Source organism: Gymnoscopelus microlampas (genome assembly GCF_963454915.1).
Source record: "Gymnoscopelus microlampas genome assembly, chromosome: 10".
Lineage (NCBI taxonomy): Eukaryota > Metazoa > Chordata > Actinopteri > Myctophiformes > Myctophidae > Gymnoscopelus > Gymnoscopelus microlampas.
The window spans coordinates 50,123,885-50,145,934 of record NC_139947.1 but is presented as its reverse complement, the minus strand read 5'-3'; the positions used below and the strand labels follow the sequence as shown (position 1 = coordinate 50,145,934).

Here is a 22,050-nt window from a genome sequence, read left to right as displayed (position 1 = left end):
TTGGTATTTGTACTTCCGGGTTGCATAATGATGACATCACTGTCGAGTCCTGTGGTGTCATGAACCTAGGCAGGTTTGTTTACCAGATTACCCTGGGCAGCGTGCTGTGCTGTGGCCGTGGCTGTTTGTTTTTGTGTTTGGGATGAACATGGCACGTGAAGGACGGACATATTGTGATCGAGACATGAGTGAAGTGAAAGTAACGGCCTGGGTGGAACAAAGGAGGTACGTAAGAAGGGGGGGGGGGTTGAAGCAAAGGAGCTGTGTGTGTGGTGTTGTGGAGGAGATGGGCAGAGTGCAATGGCGGCCGCTCGTGTTGTTTCGGCGAAACCCTTCGCCGTTCGGTGTCGGTGGTGTGCACGGTAAACGGTACGAAGCTGCCTCCCCTTCCGTTTTGTCCGACATTTGGTGAGTAGAATTAATTATGTTGCGCGGTGGAAAAGGTGTAGTGAGCAATGACATGTCCCCTACGCGACGCGTAAATTCAGCGCGGCCGCCGTGGCGAGTCAGTTGGCGACATGTGGTCTGGCGGTGCGTTGTTTATTCGATAACAGAGCTGTGGGGTGTCCTCACCGAGGGTGCGGAAGTCGCTCGCCATTTATATAGTTAGATATATATATTTATATATGGTTCTCAAAGGATATTCATGGTCAAAACTTTGAAGATTTGTGACTAAGGTGGAGAGGAATGTTGTGATTAGAAAATAATAATAATAATAATAATAATTATTATTATTATTATTATTATTATTATTATTCAAAGATGATGATGGTGACCACAACATAAAAATGAACGCACACAGTTGAAAGCATACGTTCCCTCTGTCTTCCATTTTGTGATTTCAATCAGTTAAAATAGGCTACCTTTGGTCCTCAACTCAAGGGTCCATTCAACTAATGGTAAATTAGCTCAAACTATAGACCTTTCTTGTCCACCGTTCTCAGCCTAGAGAGCTTACTAGTATCATTTGTTCATTAATGATGTTTTGTTCTCTTTAGTGTCTACACTGCCTTGCTGCTGCTGCTGGTCTAGACTCTCCTGTCACTCACCTGAGGTTGCCCCTCCCTGTCTCAGCTGTGTCTCATTCCTGATTAGGACCCAGGCTATAAAGAGGAGCTGTGGCCATCTGCAATTATCTGCCCAGCACCGCACATGTGTTATTTGAATCCTTTGTAGTTTTGACTTTCTTTATTTCAGTTTGGATGGGCTGGTTGTAAGTATGGTTTGGCGTATTTCATTTATGTGTTAGTTTAGTTTAGTTTAGTTTTAGGTTTTGGTAGTTTACGGGAGTCTGGTGAGGCGACGGGCACATAGTGCTTGGCTCACCAGACTCCCCATTTTTGATTCTGACCAGCCCATCTGCTTTTTCTTTTGTTTAGGATTTAGTTAGGTCTTTGTTTGGTCTTATTCTTTTGTCAGCTGCACAGTATTCTTATTGTCTGCCAAGAATTAAAAATGCCTGATTTGTGACATTGACTTTAAAATAAAAGTTCATTGTACTTTTGACCTGACTTTGTCTTATTATGGTATGACCTTTGGTGTTCGAGACAATTTTGAAGGGCCGTAACATCCACACTGTAAAGCACAACCAGCTAACTATACTTACAGTCCTTACATATACAGTCCCTCAAATGCTTTTTAATACTTTCCATTGGTTAAATATTTGCAAAACCCACACAGATGTAAAGGGTGTTCAATAGCACTGATTTATTAAAGAAAATAAAATGGTTGAATTACGGAGATGGAGATTTGCACCCAACAGCGACGATATGTAATAATACTTTACCTCTTTGCTCTTGAAGAGACTCCTCCTCCTTTCGTGGAAGCAACACTCTCCACCCAGCTTTGCCATATGAATTAACCCGCTATTCATTATGCCGACTCCACTATTTGCGCCTATAGAGGTCTGGCCGTGGGCGTGTTGTTGCATTATCCCCAAAATTGCTATATTGACCACATACGTTTGGGGAAAGTACAACCCAATGAGGGAGCACAGTCTTGGGGACCGTATGCCCAAGGCAGTTAGGTGACTGCACCCCATAGCTTCACCGTCCTGAGGTGAAGCTATGAGGTGGGAAGGACCTACAGGTCACCCTGGCCCTCAACTGAAATGGGGACAAGCAAGCCCTGACGGTGGCCTGTCCCACTGGAGTATATCAAGGCCATTGTTTAGTGTTAAGCTGTTCAGTTTCCAATATATTATGTAGTCTATAGGATTATATCCCCATAATATTAATCATATTATTTCCGCCGCAATTGAGTTTGTCGAGAAGCGCACTGTGGTAACCGTTCCTCGCACCAAATCACACTCGCCCCCATTTGTTTCGCGCACGGAGGCCTGCAGGTACTGCATTACTGTTCTAACCTGTTTTTAGACGTTGGACATTGGTTCTGACTATAACCAAGTGTTGTCTTGTTAGGATGTTATGGGATCAGTGTATAGTTCTATACCAGGGGTCTTCAACGTTTTCCAGGCCAAGGACCCCTTAGCTGTCAGAGAGATGAAGCAGGGACCCCCCCCACTACATATTGTATAACGTTTTGCAGATTAAACTTTTTCTTAGACTTATTTGACAGCACTATCATCAGTGATGTGTAAATTCATGATGTTTGTTTACACATTATATTTTCTATTAATATGTTGATTTTTAGAAATGTACCACTTAAACCCTCAACTTAGTACTTTGTAAACTTGACCTTTGGCTGAATTGGCTCTGTACTTGGTTCACTATTTTTTCCCCCTGTACACCAAATCTCTTTGCTGAAAATAGGGAGCTTGTAGATCTGCTATTTTTGGCAAATGTTCCCCTCAGAATAAGTGTGCTAGGGTTCAATTGGTTAATGTAAAATAAAATAAATCCTTTCACACAAACATTTGGTGGCCCTCCTATTGTAAATGCACCAAACCAGGTGTTGGCTGTGTACTGGGGTCAGTGTGGGTTGGTTCTAGATTATAACCAGGTTGTCAGGCTGTACTGGGATCAGTTGGTAGAACTGGACATTGGTTCTATAACCAAGTGTTTAGTGTTGGGTTGTACTGGGATCAGTGTGGCAAAATGGCAAGTTTGCATGGAATGGAGTAGACTAAAAGATTTATCATTGATTACAACTAGAATAAATTGTAAACTGTTTTTGTTGATTGAAACTAAATAGTAAATACTTAATGTTTTGTTGGACTAAGATAAAGACTAAAATGCTCGACTTTTAGTCCACTAAAACTTGACTAAATAAAAACAGGATGAGGTTGACTAAATATGTTGAAAACTAACAACGGTGATTGAAACTGGACTTACATTTAAAAATGGCTGATAAATTTAACACTGGTACAGTGGTACAAAGCTTAACACAATGTTGAATACATGTGACTAACAATAGCATAATGCAGTTGCGTTTTCCATCATCACACCAACTCGTTAATATTTTGAGGGAAAAAATAAGAATTAATTAATTCTATTAATAAAAAGTGTTATTACATTTTTATTCAATTTTATCAACAAAAAAAAATCGGCGCGCCTGCGCGAGTCTCCCCAGCCATAGCACCGGTCCTAACTTTTTAGGACGGCTCAAGCGAAGCGAGCCGTCCTCTATGGACAGAGATGAAAGGCAAGTGAGGTATGTGGGAGTTAACCTCTCGAGGTATATAAAGAGAGGAGGTGGCTTAGGCGAAAAAGGGGCGTAACGGGGCGTGATTTGGTCAGGGACTCTCTGTTTGTGGGAAAAAGGGGGCGGTTTTGCTAAAAAAGGGTCTGGAACGCGTCGTCATTGCTTCGTTGCCACCGATTGGTTGCTGCAACTTGGCTTCATGCAGGGCGACGCCCCCTCTTTGCTCCAAACACCGATTGGTTGCTGGCTTCATGCAGGGAGACGCCCCCTCTCACGCCCCCTCTCAGGTCTGAACATGCCCCCTCTCACATCTGAACATGTTTGCACCGCCGCCATTGTTCCAACACCAGTGTCCGTGCAGCCTAAAGCCCCGCCCTCCCCTCTACACACTGAGTTCTTCATGCAGTATCACTCTGCAGAGAGGCATCAGAATTTTGTATTAAATTATAGAGTGCACCAAAACATTAATAAGTGTCGACTTGAATCTATTTAAGCCACAAGCCCCGCTTTTATTTTTGATATTTTTTTGGGGTTCATTTCGCATAGTTTTAGATGATTTTCCGTGCACATTTCTTCATTTAAGCATCGCGAGCTGCGAACGGCCTTTTTGCATGTAGTTGAAGCGCAAGGGGGGGAGAGAGTCGCAGATAGATAGCTGGAGAGTTGAATAACCTCCTCTTCAAATAACCAGATTTATTTACCAAAGTAGCCTATGTAGGCGACCTACATGTTTATGTTTTAGCTTAGACACGGGTAGCCTACAATAGTTGGTAGATGATTGGTTTCTTTTAGGAGCGCTTTGTGATGCACCGTGCAGTTAAATCCGTGGTGTCAATAAATTCCACTGCCCGCTCTTTGATGAGTCCTCCATCCTCCATGAATCGAATACAAACTGCAACTAGTTCCCGTTGGAAAGCGGGAAATCTTTATACGCGAGTAGGCCTATTGCAAAATATTGTCCAATGTCCACTGAGTTCAGCCTTTATTTTAGCAAGCAGGACTGATGCTGCAGCCTGAAGCAGCTTGTCCTGAAAGTGGTTTAGGCGGTCGATCGCGGTGGCTACCGTTCGTTTAGGCGTCCTCGCGTCGATGAGTTTGCTCTGGACAAACTTTTTTTTTTACGCTGGTGCCATTGCTGCCTCTCTGCTGTCTCAACAATCAAAAATGAAGAGAACAAGGCCAGGACATGTGTGTGCTGTTTATATTGTGCGCTTATGTCATGACGTAGAAAACCGGTTCTGTGAATGAGGGACACAGACAGACACATTTCACACTCGAGTGTGAAATGGGATTCTGAGAATACACATTGGCTCAATTGCTCAAAAGACCCAACATCCTCCAGACACGCAGGACGTAGAGAGAATGGATGTGTATTACGTTATTTGTCAGCCTTAAGTATAGGGGCGATATTCATAGTAAATACACAAAAAGCTGTCTGGCGGAAGGAAGGCACAGTGGCCCTCATTTATCAACGCGGTGCAGCCCGAATAATGAACGTACGGCGATATCACCGCACCTTTCGGCATTTATCAATATATCCTGACGTGGCCTTCATCCTACTTTACGCTGAGATCTCACGTCTGGTCGAGACCAGTTGTTGACGTTGCCTGCGCCCGTTTATTCCATTCTAGACCTGCGGAGCAGACGGTCTGACAGGCATCTGGACACATATATCCACTCCAAAATGTATATCTACACTAATAAATAATCCCTGTGAAAATATAACATTTTATAAAGTAATTTAAACAAACTGCTTTAACAGTCACTCGGTTAAGCTTGCAGATCTGCATGGCTGCGTTGGCTATTTGAAAATAGCAGATCTACAAGCTCACAACAGGTCCCATTGCGACGCGTTGTGAGCTTGTGGATCTGCTATTTTCAGCGCAGCAGCGATTCTGCGAGATAATTTTCGGGAGCGCCATCATGTTCACACATTACAACAACAATAAGGCTCAAACCCATTCAGGGACATTAATCACTTATACAAAATGTTTTGCATCAATGAAGTCAATAACATGCTATTCAATCTGTCGCATCATACACATGGACATAGTAAATGCATCTGTATGTTTACACATTGAAATGTGAAAACATAGTGGAGCACAATAGCATAAGTGTAATGTCACCTTAAACATGTAGGCTAGCTTTGTTGTTTTATAGCAATAGTATATAAATGCATTTCCTGTCATCAAACCTATGTATTCCTTTTTACGTTACTGTATGTGTTGTTTAGCATAGGACAACCACAACATTCAGGTCAGCTGTCTGTAACATCGCATCCGGGGTACTACAGCCAACGCCATTGTCAAGACAACATAGAGAGTGTGTGAATGGCCCCTGCTGGACGGGCTGCTTTCCCAGTTAGCAGTACTTCATAACGTCACTATATCACACAGGTTTATAGACCTTTAGTTATGAATTGCATTGCAAACTAACGTGATTCAAATATAAATGAAATGGCATGGTGGAAAGAAGTGATCGAATGTTTTACTTAAGTAAAAGTATCAATACTGCAATGTACAAGTACTGCATGATGAGAAAGGATTCGGAGATAATAATGTGCTTCAGTAAAACTATTAGTATTTAAATGGGCTTACAGTACCCAAAGTACAAAAATGTTTGCAAATAGCAGATGTGGAGCTGACAACGCAACTTAAACTACGACAAACTAAGCGTTATTCTCTGCCAGCCCTTGAAATACCCGTACACACAATTAGCTTTGGTGCCATGAGGTCCGCTTGTACATGGGCAGTTTAAAACATATTTTTTATAGGCTAGGCTACATGTTACCACTTGAAAATGGGACATTGTGCATAATGACTACTTTTACATTTGATACTTTACGTACATTATGAAGCCAATACTTTTGTACTTGTGAAACTCTAGTAGGCTACATGTGGAATTCCGGACCATTTGTAACAGAATATTTTAATATTGTTAGCCTTCAGTGCTATCATGCACAGTTCTAAACTAATTCGTCTCATCGTCCGACAACAGCACAGTCAAATGCAAAAATCACACATTGCAAAAAGCACACATTTCTTTGATGATGATGTTGCTTTGGTAATTGTTGTCGGCCAACCGAGCGCGTCCTCCTCTCGGAATGGGTCGCTCCGCTCTGCTCAGCTCTTTGATGAACAGCTGGCTCTCCCACACGTCCTCCACGTTGCTTGTCCGACTCGGAACCGAACTCCCTCTCGTCTCGTGGGGGTTGGTTTGGCAGAGATGATTACGTTTCGCCTCTCCCACGACGCTCGTCGACAAGAGACCCACGACGTCGAGCTAGCCTAGCACTCCTCACGTGAACAACACCAATCTCCGTACTTTCCTCGTCGCACGGGCTGACTGTTAAATAACTGTACCGATATCTGAGCTCAACCTAACTCAAGCTATTCCCTTCGGTCCAGGGACGAATACACGTAGTAGATTTGGCGTAAAACACTCAAACTACAACACAACAACTACACATAAAAACACGCAAAACCGATACTGACTTTTGGTTATTTATTAACACACACACACACACACACACACACACACACACACACACACACACACACACACACACACACACACACACACACACACACACACACACACACACACGGTTACTAAACTACTAATACTTGGTACAGTATCTGATAGCCTCAGCCAGCCCAAGAGAAACTACACACATTAGCTCTCCTTAAAGTGGGTGCTAAAGATAAGCATTGTAAGATGCTGTTGCAGTATTAGTAGGTTATTTAACTGTAAACAGAAAACACACAAATGGAAAATACTATTAAAACTACACAAACAATATGTATAATAAAATAACACACAAAATGACCATTTTCCATGCACAATTGTTTACCAGCTCGCATTCAACGTGCAGTCGTTCTCATGCTGGGATGAAATGCTCTTTCAGATGTAAACAACTTTACTGCGCATGTGCAAGACCACTCGTGGAATTCCTTTGCAATAACACACAAGTTTCACATAAACACGGATGTTTGTCGCATCACAAAATTAAGTCATTCTTCCCATGACATCTTAATTTCCACAGGAATCAAAACCACAAAGAACATTTGCAAATTGGAGTAAATACGGTTAAATGTGTGGTAAAAGTGGAATCGAAAATAACAGTGCGTCCTCCGTGCGCTAGCCTAACTTGGTTAATAATGCGATTGTATGAGGTTACCAAACACACTGTTTTTAGCCAAACACAGTACTGTCCGCTATTAATTACTTACTTATCGACGCAAGTCACGTTATTATGCTTTTTCATGGCCTTGTAAAGACGATCACTTCCGCATTTTCTTCTTCGGTGGTATAAACTATGACACGGTTGCCAGATTTTCGAGAGAGTAATAAGCAACCAGGTCAATGAAAACAAGCCCAAAGATGTAAGTGGCTATATGAGCACTATAAACCTATATGCATCGGCTTTTTGAAAATAGACGATTTGGAAATAGCCGATCTACAAGCTCACAACAAAATAATAAAAACAAATAAAAAGCAACTAGCAATATTTGCAAGCAACTTCACAGAGAACGAGGTCGCTTATAATTACTATACATGGCAACACTAGTTACAAACAAAACATGTGTCATGAAATAGCAGATCTACAAGCTCACAACGCGTCGCCGCCTTGTGAGCTTGTAGATCTGCTATTTTGTATTTTGATTGAATACTGTATTTACAAAAGTATTTGTAGCTATGATTCCCTGCTTTCATATGACATGAAATAACAAAAATGAAAAAAGCCTAGATGACTTATCTGTTGTCTTTGATTGATTGATTGAAATTTTTATTAGGCAAAAAGAATGTAAAACAACACAGTTACATTTATAATACTTTTGTCTAAAAGGTCCGGCCAAAAAAGTCCTTGCGGGCTTGTTTCCATTGGGGTCCTTGAATTAATTTCATAGACATATATAGTAGCAACCAAACAGTTCAATAATCAACATAAGAATACAGAGGGGGAAAAAAATGCCATTATGTACAAAAAAATATATATACAAAAAAAAAAAAAAAAAAAAAACATTAGAAAATAAAATAAAAAGTATGTACAAAAAAAGGGGGAGGGGGGGGGTCGTCTGTCTACAGGGAAACTGGTGCTAGCTCCTCTTTAGGCCTCCAGAAAGATGAGTTTTTAGGGCTGTTTTGAATGAGCCCAGCGAACTGCATTTTTTGAGGGATGGGGTTAGACTATTCCGTGTCGTGGTGGGTTAGATAGATAGATAGATAGATAGATAGATAGATAGATAGATCGATAGATAGATACACACATGCATTTAAAAAAAAAAATCTCAATAGCACAATACCTCCCTACAGCAAACCACATCCCATCTTCACTTTTAAAGACCCACCCACACAACAGCATTACTTCAATTCACGTCTACACAAAGTAGCTTCAATGATGTACATGTTAATGCTTAATACCTTTTCATGCCACCTCATGCATTGTTTTTCTCCTCTGAATGTACATAGCCATGGCAGGATATGGCCTTCGACATAAGGTCTTACAGTGGCCTTCATGTAACATCACTGGTAATTAGAGTCCGACCGATAGGGATTTTTGTGACCGATACCGATAACCGATTTTAGAGAGGTTTGGATTATATCGGTCACCGATAACCGATATGCAACCGATATTGTGAATTTTATTAGCTGGAATGAAAATAGGCCTTTTCTATTTGGTTTTTTTTACATTTACTCAAGTACTGTACTTAGGAAAATTTTAAGTAAAATTTTGAGGTATTTTTTTTACTATTATTATTATTATTAGTAGTAGTAGTAGGCTAGTAGTAGTAGTAGTAGTAGTAGGCTAGTAGTAGTAGTAGTAGTAGTAGTAGTAGTAGTAGTAGTAGTAAAGTATTGGAAAGTATTTCCAATTTTCAACACTTTTACTTCTACTCCATCTCAGAGGCAAATATTATACTTTTACTCCACTACAATTATTTGAAAACTTTAGTTACTAGTTACTTTGTAGATTAAGCTCTAGAATATTATAAACAACACACACATTAACCACTTCAGCCCTACACATATCTGCCATTTGAAAATAGCAGATTTACAAGCTTGTAGATCTGCTATTTTCCAAAGATTTTTATACATTTGAAATCTTGTTGAACAGGACATCGTGACAGTCGACCGTCGTGTATCCATGGCTATTACTCCCTCTAACATTTCCCATGTTTTTAGCAGTGGTGGAAAAAGTACTCAAATTCTTTACTTAAGTAAAAGTACCAATACTGCATTATAGAAATACTCTTGTTACAAGTAAAAGTCCAGAATTCAAAATTTACTTGAGTAAAAGTACAAAAGTATTGGCATCAAAATGTACTTAAAGTACCAAAAGTAAAAGTACTAAATATTTGAAAATAGCAGATCGAGCTTGTAGATCGGCTAGGTATAAAATAGGGTTAAAGTGGTTAATGTATGTTTCATTATATCATAATTTATATCTGAAAAGTAACTAGTAACTAAAGTTTTCAAATAAATGTAGTGGAGTAAAAGTACAATAGTTGCCTCTGAGATGTAGTGGAGTAGTAGTAAAAGTATTGGAAATTGGAAATACTCAAGTAAAGTACCGATACCTCAAAATTGTACTTAAGTACAGTACTTGAGTAAATGTACTTAGTTACTTTCCACCACTGTTTTTTAGTGTATTGAAATAATGTCATGCATATTTGTCCAGTGCATAGCCTACTGCAGGCCTTGTTGACTAGATTTAGGAGAGATTTTTAAGCTCTTGCTCCTGAAATGATCGATTATTTAACATGCAAGTCAATGGGTGAGAAGGAGATTGCCAGGCACAAATGGTAGTGTAGGTAATTAATGTATTTGTGCAAGATGACCCTGCTACTGTATATAAAATGTGTATATTACTCGTTCATCATGGTTCATGTTCAAATAGCTCAATCCAAAATATAATGCTGTAGGCCTAAGTGTTAAGGTTGTTACACACCAGGGCGATTTTTTCGTGCGAATAATGCGTTTTTTTTAAAAAAACCTTATAAAGTCAATGGCTCCGTACATGGAGCGAAAAAGCGAAGCGAAAAAGCGTCTTTTAATTATTCGGAACGAGTCCGAATTTTGCGTATATTCGCTATTTTCGCCGGTGTGTAAGGACTTTAAGGCTGTATTTACGCACCTGCTTAATTGTAATTAATGCTTCAACATAATTATGACCGGTATTTTTTATCAGATGTCTGATAAATTTGATTCATTCCGGACATTGGGACCAGCAGGTTACAATCCTATATCGCAACCCCTGGTATACCACATTGCTTAGCAGAGTTCAGTGATGCAAATGCATGTCAAGTTGATCAACAGATTGTATTATTCCCCAATGCAATAACAGTACTGAAATGAAGGCTATAAGGGCAATAATGGGAGCCCTTTTTAAAAAAAGTAACTTCAAAGTTACTTTTCACAGTAACGCATTACTTTTTGGTGTAAGTAACTAGTAAAGTAACTGAGTTACTTTTAAATGAAGTAACTAGTAATGGCATTGGTAACTGGTCACTGGTTTTCAGTAACTAGCACAACACTAGCACAACACTACAACGGTGTCTAACCGAGAGTTATACTTCTCCAGTACAACGGTGTCTAACCGAGAGTTATACTTCTCCAGTACAACGGTGTCTAACCGAGAGTTATACTTCTCCAGTACAACGGTGTCTAACCGAGAGTCCATGCAGATCACAGTTGACAAATATTATATATTATCAGAGCTATTATTAATGTTATCGGTTTTATCGGGATGACGTCATAATTCCTGATATCGAACCGATAATTATCGGGCCGATACTTATCGTGCACTAATAATTTTATCGCGAATTATTTTTATATTTTTCTCTGTTGTTGGTGACAACTCTAGTGCGTCCCATGGACGCCACGACGGTGTCATGAATGCGTCCTTTCACAATATTGTGCGTCAGCGACGCAGGACGCAGGCCTATGAGCATCTCTGCTCAGTGCGGCTGCAGAGTTCATGTGCAACATCTTGCATGCATGGCTGTGGCTTTACAGTTTTCCTTCGCCGTGTCTGTAGGTCACTCCCAGGGACCCCCAAGGGTCTCCAGGGACCCCTAAGGGGGGGGGGGGGGAACGCGGACCTCCTTTTTTTTTTTTTTTTTTCATCCCATGCTTTTGGACCCCCAAAACTATTTTCTTTTTGGGGGGGGGGGGGGGGGGTGGGGGGGGGGGGCTGCGCCGTCCATCATGACATCTATGTCATTCTTTCTTGTTTCCTGCAGGAAACCCTGATGTATAAACTGCTTGTATAGTGAACTTCATGATTCAAATGTAACACAAATGCAACACTGTATAACCCTGGTTTGGTTGTCTGCAATGATCTGTCCACGCCCCACTGTAACCATGGTAATGACCCTGAGTAGTGATCCTCAGCACCTGGGCTGAGCTGCTCTAGTACCCTATAAAAGCAGTGTATTTGTCTGTGTGCCTCCCTTATTCACCTGTTTCCTAGGCTGTGTGTTTTCCACTTCCTGTCGATTTCATTGGATATCATTGGTCATCTGACCAGTTTCATTGGATTTCATTGGATCAAATCGACAGGAAGTGGAAAACACAGCCTATAGACGGGTTTCCGAGCGACGTCATCACAGAGCAGAATGCGCAATCTGCGCATGCCTGGGGGAAAGGCGCGTTCGAAAATACAGCCCTGAGCGGCAGTGAGCGCACTGGCCAATACAAACTAATAGGCGAGTGTGCTCCGGTGCGTAATTTCCAAACGCACCCATAGGCTTACCCCCTCCTCTGCGCGGTCATATCCTCTCAATGTTTACAAACATGAAACCCGTCTATAGGAAACAGGTGAATAGCACTGACGAATTTGCTTTTTAATTCACTTTGAGCACCGAGCACAAGATGAGCATTATAAAATAAAGAAAACATATTTTCTTAAAGTCTGTCTAAAGAGTTTTCCTTAACTTTTATGCAGTGAGCGAGTCTCCTTCTGTCAGTTTTCCCTGTTCTTTCATGATTACATGCCAAAATGAGTCTGCATGCAAAATCAGAACTTTGGGTAGTTACTGTAGCTAAAGTATAGAAAACAAGGGTAGGCTATAACAATCTGAGAATGTATCTGTTATAGATCTATATGCTATATGAGGATGGCATCAGGAAATGCTTAACTTGTACATAGTCAGTGAAGGCTGTAATTTGCTTACAGTGTATGGAAATAAGTTGTTTTATTGTAACAGCAAAGTCATTTAATGTTTTCACAAAGTGTTTAGAACAAAAAGAGTCTAAACACTAGGAACAAGTAGCTGCACCACACACCATGCAGAGTTTGCTGTTTAACGTTCTTCTCCACCATAGTTATACAGCCATAAGAGAAGCACAGATTTGAAAAATATTTGAGAACCACTTTGTCCTGCTGTCAGTACGAGACACTGATCAACCAAAGATTAACTACACACTCATGCAGGCATGAACTCACGTACACAGCGCTCTCTCTCTCTCTCTCTCTCTCTCTCTCTCTCTCTCTCTCTCTCTCTCTCTCTCTCTCTCTCTGCCTACAGGCATTGCGTGGGAGCATACACAACCTTCAACAATAGATATTCATGCTCAGACACATCTAAACGAACAGACACTCATATCTCCAGACACATTTTTTATACCTCAATGAGTGTTGTTTATCTTTATGTGTTTCTAGCAAAGGTTAAGTTCAGTTCAGGTCAGGTCAGGTCAGGTCAGGTCAGTTCAGTTCTATTTTAACTTCTCATAAACTGTGTAGCCTAGTTATTTAGCATGAATTACTTTCGGATGGCTCTTAAAACAACTGTTTTGGATGTTTTTGTTACTCCGAGAGGGTAACATGTATGGAAACAATTGGACGCTTACGGGTCCAGTTGGTTCCATTTGTACCCTCTCGGAGTAAAATTAACACCGCCAAATTGGTGCTGGAGCGGTCCCTGTGTACATTTTGGAGAAACACACACTGTCAGTTTATCATAAGATGAATTAGAATTTAGACCTGATGGTCAAGATTCAATTCATCCTCTGAGCAAGCAGGCAGGCTCTATTAGCTCAATGGTAAAACATTTCAGCACTTAAGCAGGAAACAGGGTTCAAATCCGGAGTAGAAGCGGAAAGTTACATAGTGCAAGATGTTAGAGGTGTTAGTGGTCCACTTCAAGCCCTCGGAAATGTGAACTCCAAGGTACTTAGAAGTGGAGACCCTAGCTATACAGAGAGAAACACAGATTTGAAAAATATTTGAGAACCACTTTGTCCTGTCAGTGTGTACGAGACATACTGTATGGCACTGATCGACCAAATATACGCACGTACACACACACACTCTCTCTCTCTCTCTCTCTCTACAGGCATCGCGTGAGAGTATACACAACCTTCAACAACAAACATTCATGCTCAGACACATCTAAACGAACAGACACTCATATCTCCAGGCACATTTTTGGTCTGGGAGATGGACACTCTGATATTTTGTCTTGTAGATGTAAATGCATAAAGGATATGTGGGTTGAAGACCACACAGAGAATCTGGGAGCCCTTTTTTTTTTAATCTAAATTTCTATCCCACGATTTTGTAACTCAATTTTTACACCCAGTGCCCTTGTTGATAGGGGTTTAGCCTATACACACCAGTCAGAAGTAATTAAAGTGATTTTCTTTTTTGTGGCATCAACCAGTGTTAATTTTGACAGCACAATTTGATGTAGTTTTAGTCATATTTTTTTTTAATAACATTCCATTTCCAGAAAAAAAGAGCAGACTAAGTACAGGGTAAAAGGTCAAGTTTACTAAGTATTGACGGTTGAAGTGGTTAATTGACTGAAAATATACATTAACATTAATCCAACACTGATGATAGTGCTGTCAAACAAGTCTATGAAGCTATCTATGAAATCTATATCTATATATGGAACACAATTTCATACAAGTGGGGCTCTCTGTTTCATCCCTGTCTCAGCTAAGGGGTCCTCTGGCTGAAACCTGTTGAAGACCCCTGCTGTAGTGTATGGTAGTGGTTTTCAAAAGTAGGGTCCGCAACGTGAAGTATAGTTTAATATTTCTATTTTAATATTATATTCATTGTTTATTCTGACTTCCTTCTACCTTCCTTATTAAATAGGTGATTTGTTCATTGAAATGGAATGTTTAATGGAGTTCTGACTTATTGAATTTCCCTTAAATAGAAAGACAGAAAATGACTAACATTTACAATATGTTTTTTATCCATGCTACAATTGTGAAACTGACAGTGAACCTCATGACGTCACCGTCTGCTATGATCACATGATGTCAGTTTGAAGCTGACATCATGTCAGCTTCTCCTTCCTTATGAAGGAGACTAGAAGTTCGGGCCGCTGCGCGGCCCTCACATCTAGCGTCCGCGCGACGTCGCACTGTGTAGGTGTGTACATGTAGTGTGCAAGGAAGTAGTAGTGTTGAGTAATGTGATTGAGGCAAGAGAAGTATTGGGTATGAATGTAGGCGGGTTGTTGTTGATTGAAATGAGATTGCATTGTTTGTTAGATAGCATGGTTTATTGGCATGGTGTGATGTCGGACAGTGTTGGTGGCAACATGTAAATGTGAGAAAGGCAAAATAGCAGTGAAATGAAATGACATCCAGAATAACATTAACAGTGAAGCATTAATCAGGAGCAGGTGTACAGTATGTTGCATTGGGGGGAGAATACAAACAAAGGCAATGGCAATTATGTTGAAGAATGAAGGTCATTTGTCACTATGCAATCAGGGAGTAGCAGCACATGCAAAGTGTTTGAATGAGCATGTTTGGATTAATAAAAGAGTTCGGGATAAACAACGTTGTCAGTAATTCCCTCATCATTGTTCACAATGAAAACTTTGACGGCGCTGGCTCTCTTTCCCCTGGAGAAGGCTGTGTAGAGTTGGCCATGAGCGAACACAGGTTGAGGCAAGTAGATGCCAACTCGTTCGTTCTCTTGCCCCTGCCCCTTATTGATGGTAACAGAGAAAGCTAAGCGGATAGGGAACTGTCGTCTGATGAAGGTGAAGGGAAGCTCCTCATCTCTGTCATAGTGAGGTATCCTTGGGAGGAAGATTTTTTCACCCCTGTTTGTGCCAGCTGCAATCTCACACTCAATGATTTTGTCCATCATCTGCAGTACCACCATTCTGGTGCCATTCTTGAGAGTGCGGTCGGGACCTGCTTGCAGGTTTCTCAGCAGCATGACTGGGGCTCCTACTTTCAACTTGAGGTTATGATCAGGCATTCCAGAGGGTGTCAGTGAATTGAGGAATTCCACAGGCATGGAGTCCTTGTGGTCGTCCTCCAGAATTGTGTCGGCTGAAAAGTAGACTTTCTGTTCTGTAGGGAAGTCTGCCAGGCATATGTTGTTGATTTCTCTAATGTCATTATTCAGAGGAGTGTATACAGTGCCATTGAGAAGGTTGTCTTTGTTGACACATCCAGTTTGCAAGTCAGGAAAGGTGAATGAAATGAGAGTTTGGAGATCGTGATGGGGTTGAATGCGGACCTGCCATTCTGTGTCCTCCTCGTGTGGGAGTGTTCCTTCCCCTAATGCAAGGAGATAGTGGGAGAAGTCCTTCTCTGCTGCGTGTGTTCTCATGTTGAGGTTTAGCTTGTGGTGTTTCATGTGAGGATAGAGTGTTGACATCTGGATGCATGCTGAAACTATCTGGGGCCTGCCTGCTCTTTTGATAACGGGGAGGGTTTGCCTTGGGTCTCCACCCAGGAGGACAGTTTTGCCACCCCAAGGCTGCTGTGAGTGCATGAGATCCCTCAGTGTTCTTTCCACACACTCGACGTTAAAGCGGTCAACACTGAAAATCTCGTCCCAGATGATTAAGTTGCTGTCTTTAATGAGCTTGGCCAGATTGGACTCTGCGTTGATGGCACAGACAGAGTCTTGGAAAATGGGGATTGGGATCTTAAATCGTGAATGAGCGGTCCTACCACCCTCCAGGTTCTGTGCTGCCAAGCCTGTGCTGCCCACACACAGCACAATGCCATGCTCTGCGCGTATCGTAGCAGCAATGACCTTAAAGGTAAAGGTTTTGCCATATCCTGCAGGGGAGTTGAGAATGAACTGGCGTGTGATGGTTTCTTCTTGTGGGGCATGCACTGCCTGATAGACGGATTCGCAGAGTGCCATTTGTTCCGCAGTGAGCTTAGGAGCAAGCGACTGTACAATTTGTTGTTGCTGTGTTATGTTGAATTTTTCAGATCTGAAGATTTGTGTCAGCCTTTCCTGCGCAGTTAGTGGTCTTGGCTGTGGCATGTCATTGTAGTTGGATAGACCGCTGCCCATTTGTGAGAGTTCATCATCAATTGCAAGCAGTAGCTGATTTTGTATGAATGTTGTGTCTACTGCGTCTGTGGGGCACCTTTGTGCAGTGGCCTCCGCATGGAGAAAGTCTTCACTGAGCTCTGCAAAGAATCTGTCATACAGATGTTTGGGCTCTGATGGGTGACAGTAGTGGAGGATGATGGCAAAGGTTTCGCGGACTTTCCTTGGAGATGCGTAGCGTGACACCTCATGCATGGCGGTAATCCATTCTAGATCGTCCTGAAGCAAGCCCATGGCTAGAGCTGTGTCTTTGAAAGTGTCATAGTGGTTGCCATCATGTACCTTAAGGTCCTCATAGGTCTGTGGTCCTCTGATATGTGCTAGGAGCAGTTTCAAGTAGAATCTTTCTCCTTGGAGCACGGATACATTGGACATTCTTCCTATTGTACGTACCGTCCTCCCTTTGGTTGTGTGGGTTTGTGTCCCATTGGTACAATCGTAATTAACCCTGTACGGATTCACGCTCTAGTAAGGCCTGCCACTAATTCTACAACCGGGGACTCGTTCCCCGGAGTTTCTTCTACCACCCACGTCGCAGGTCCATGGACTATTACTATGGACCCCCAGCTGCGGCTCAAGACTGTGACTGCGGACCGGGCCTGGGCCTCTCCATGGAGTCTTTGGACTGTTACTACGGACCCCCAGCTGCGGCTCAAGACTGTGACTGCGGACCGGACCGGGCCTCTCTCCATGGAGCACGACCTGGACACGACCGTGGACTTCTACTACACTACACTATACCGCATATTATATTATCTTAAACATTTTTATATTATTCCATTATATACTGCATACACACTATTGCTGTACTATATTATACTATCATATGCTAGTATCTTACACTATTATATTTGCTATTATTGTTATTGTTACTGCTTGCACTGTATCTCTTTCTGTCTCTCCTCTGTCTCTCCCTTTCTCTCTCTCTTCTTTCCCCCAACACGGTCGAGGCAGAAGGCCCCCGCCCTAGAGCCTAGGGTCTGCCTGACGTTTCTTCCTGTTGAATTAAGAGGGAGTTTTTCGTTGCCACTGTCGCAAAATTGCTTGCTCAGGGTGGGATGTTGGGTCTCTTCTCTACATGTAAAGTGTCTTGAGACAACTTGTTGTGATTTGACACTTTAATAAAATTGAATTGAATTGAATTGAATTGAATTTCCCTGTCCTTGGGTGCGTGGACTCTTTTATTCCACATGTGGGCCTTCCATGTGTAGTGTTCGGGAATCTGCATGTATAGATATTGCCTTGCTTCAGGGTCCTGGCTGTTTAGTTCGAAGAAGGCAAGCAATGTAGTGGGTTTGGCTGCTGCTATGGCCTCCTGTGCATGGCCTTCTCTGAAGACTATGCTCTGCTGGCCGTCTGTGTGGATGGCGAGATTGGTGACAGCAGGGAGTCTGTCCTGGATCTTGTACTCCATAGTCCTCCAGTGTGCATCATGAGCATCAATGGTTCTGGCATTGATGAATTTGGAGATCTCATCCCTGTCTTCAATGTCGAGGGTGCCAACATCAGCTCCCTTATGTACGTATTTGTACAGGTACTCAGTGCCTGAGTTGGGTTGGCATTGAGTAATTCTGCGCCGGTTTTAAAGATTTTTACTAAAGGGTTAACTGTCTTTAACTCATTTTGAATGAGGGTTAAAGTGGGCTCCTTAATAAGGTCCTCTCCCTTAGCCTGATGAAGGCGGTTCTTAATTTCATTGTCCTGATCAAATACAAAGATTTGTGAGAATTTGGGTCGGTTATTGGTGTCAGGAAAGAATGCAGAGGGAGTGAGGTGGTACATTTGGCCACTCATCTTGAACGGTCGTGGCCCTAGTCCTTTGAATGCAATGATTTTACCGGTGACATTCTTAGAAGCCATAGACACTAAGCCATTGTACTGTCGGATGTTGGCCATGAATTGTTGGGATTCTGGAGAGGTCCTGTCAAACAGAGCTTGAAGTGCAGGAGGGGGGTCCTTGAATGGCTGTAGTTGGATTGTTCCGTAATGGCAACAGGCACTGAAGGTTTTGAGTGGGACAGGATCTTTTGAAAGTTTTGATGTTTCCCAGGGGAACATGACAGCCTTGCATGAAGTGCAGATACAATCCATTGCAGGTGTGGGAAAGGCAACTATTTCTGTGAGTTGTTGTGGCTGTGTCCACGCTCTTCTGAAGTGTTTATCCTTTGGTTTTGTCCTTTGTGATGGATGAGAGTGTGTTGTGTATTGATGGTCCTCATAGCGGCGTTCTGCGAAGAGAGAGATGGACAGCATGCATGATTAGGCAGTTGTGAAATGTGTGCGTAACATAGTAATTGTAATATTCTGTGTAGATGTAAGGAAAAGGAATGTGAGAGATTGGGTGATAGAATGCATTGGAGGGATTATGGGGTAAATCAAAGCACTTACTTTTGGCGGGGGGCGTCTGTAAGGAGCGAGTTGTCCTTCTGCTGGCGCGGTTGCTGTCACTGCGGTTAGCTGAGAAGTGGAGACAGTTGTGTGTGGGCAAAAAGGAATTAGCCGGGATGTTGTGGTATGCAGTTTGTGGTTGAGAGTATTTGTGACATTGAAGAGCGTTTGCGGCTGCATTTGCGCGAGCCACACGCTGGCGAGTGGCATTGCGTGTGCGTTTGCCCAGCATAGCTTTTTTGCGTGGTCCCATGGCTGCGTGCGAAGTTGTGGGTACTGTGTAGTAAAGTTTCCTGTTGTCTCTGTGTCGTTCTGTGTACTGCGTAGTAAAGTTTCCTGTTGTCTCTGTGTCGTTCTGTGTGCTCTGCGGGGGTAGGGGCTACGTGCAGTAGAGGGGGTAGGGGCTACGTGCAGTAGAGTTGCAAGGCAACAACACGTGGACGTGTGTGGCATTGGTAGCGTCGCTGAGGACACTGGCATTGGCCAGGGCATCCAGGTCCTTTATAGTGATGGCTGTGCCCCTGTCATTATGGTGATGTCAGATAGTGTCAGACATCTCCATATATGGAGCTGCCTATATCAGTTATGCCCAAATATGGGACCGTGATGGCTGTGCCCCTGTCATTATGGTGATGTCAGATAGTGTCAGACATCTCCATATATGGAGCTGCCTATATCAGTTATGCCCAAATATGTGGGTTCTCTGATGTCAGACCAAAATAAGCACCCGGAAGTGAATTTCGCGCTGGGGAAGAGATTTGCATAGTATTGGGGCATAATGCGTTTCATATTTATTGTACATCATGGAAGTAGAGTAACGGTATGGGAAGCAGCCGGTTCAGAGGCAGAATATTGAGGAATTTTGGGGTAAAATGTGGAGTTAGTTGGGCCATGTGTGTGCGTGGAGACCGCGCACACACACACATGTGTAGCCCCATGAGTTTGGCCGTCAATTATAGGTGCAAGATACAGGAGTCAGAGTGAAAAAAACATCAAATATATGAGACTTGATCAAACACTTTCATCTATCAAAGATATCAAATGTCTCCAGACAGACAGATACAGATATGTCCATGTATGGGCATAAAAGGGACACAGACAGACAATGGATATACTCTAACAATGAGTGTAAAGGGTATTGTATAACCTGATGGGTCATGCATTTCCAACATCGTTCCTGCCTTGCGTCATTCCCAGGCGAGTTTGTCGATTGTGCGTAATCTCCAGTATAGTGGAGGAATAGTGGAGTTACTGGTTCCTCCCGCCAACCTGACATCATCAGGCTATGTACAGAGAAAACAGAATATACAGTAAAGAAAAACAAATTAACATTACTTTGATTAGAAGAAAACCTTTTGGGCTAAAATCTATAATGCTTAGTTGTTGGTTCATCTTTGTTTACCTGGTGTTTGGTGTTGGTTGAACCGGGGGACCTGAAGAGACAGATGATAAAATGAATGAGTTTGAGTGTTACAGAGTGCATGGATCCTCTCTAGCAGTGCAATCAGTTGGTTTATCTGTTAACATACAGGAGATGATGTCCTTTGATTCTCCTGTTTGCATACACAACCTTCAACAACAAACATTCATGCTCAGACACATCTAAACAAACAGACACTCATATCTCCAGGCACATTTTTGGTCTGGGAGATGGACACTCTGACATTTTGTCTTGTAGATGTAAATGCATAAAGGATATGTTGGTTGAAGACCACACAGAGAATCTGGGAGCCCTTGTTGATAGGGGTTTAGCCTATACACACCAGTCAGAAGTAATTCAAGTGATTTTCTTTGTTGTGGCATCAACCAGTGTTCATTTTGACAGCACAATTTGATGTAGTTTTAGTCATAGTTTTTTTTAATAACATTCCATTTAGTTTTAGTCCTATTTTAGCCATCTGAAATTATTTACTTTTAGTCTAGTTTTAGTTGACACAATATTATATGATTTTAGTCGACTAAATCTACAGTTGATTTAGTCGACAAAAAAATATTTTTGACACGCCTGAATGGGGCCGTAATGCCTGATTTATAGGCCTACTTAGCTGTGCAACGAAAATAGCCGATTTACAAGCTCACGTGTCACAGAGGTGTAGATTGGCTATTTTCAGTAGCACGACACCCACGCACAATCGAGCATAAAATGACTTGTTTTAGTTCTGTATATTTTCTCCACTAGTCCCTCTCTAACATTGTAATGTCGTTTTTATTTGTTGATGAAATTGTCAGTGTATTTAGTCATAGTTTTAGTCATCATAGCTTAGTTTTTATTTAGTTTTCGTCTGTGAAAAAAGGTAGTCGACATTTTCCGTCTTAGTTTTAGTCGCAGAAATGAACACTGGCGTCAATCGTTCTGTGCTGCAGCAGAAGCAGAAGCAGGAGCAGGAGCAGGAGCAGCAAAATGATACTGTATGTTTTTAGTAGATTGATTGGGGACCGATCAAAATGCCTTCACTGGTAGGAAGTGGGCCCTCGGGCCTGAGTTTGAGTATCACTGCGCCAAGACCTGAGGGAGGAACCACATAAATCATCTACACTGTAAAATCATCAGTGGTGGTTTAAAATGGTAAATGGTTTCATTTGTACATTTGAATCGATGGTGTGTGTCTGTGAGCGTTGTCTGCAAATACACATTAACATGAATCCAAACACTGATGCTAGTGCTGTGACTGTCAAACAAGTCTATGAAGCTATATCTATGAAATCTAATACATGGAACTCAA

The 22,050-nt window shown here is 42.0% G+C and overlaps 1 protein-coding gene across 1 annotated transcript in view; it reads right to left on the bottom strand.

Moving 5' to 3' along the window:
• Positions 1–22,050, bottom strand: part of LOC311053451 (YTH domain-containing family protein 1-like) — a 229,503-nt gene that overhangs the window by 161,255 nt on the left and 46,198 nt on the right. The gene's annotated exons all lie outside the window — the stretch shown is intronic.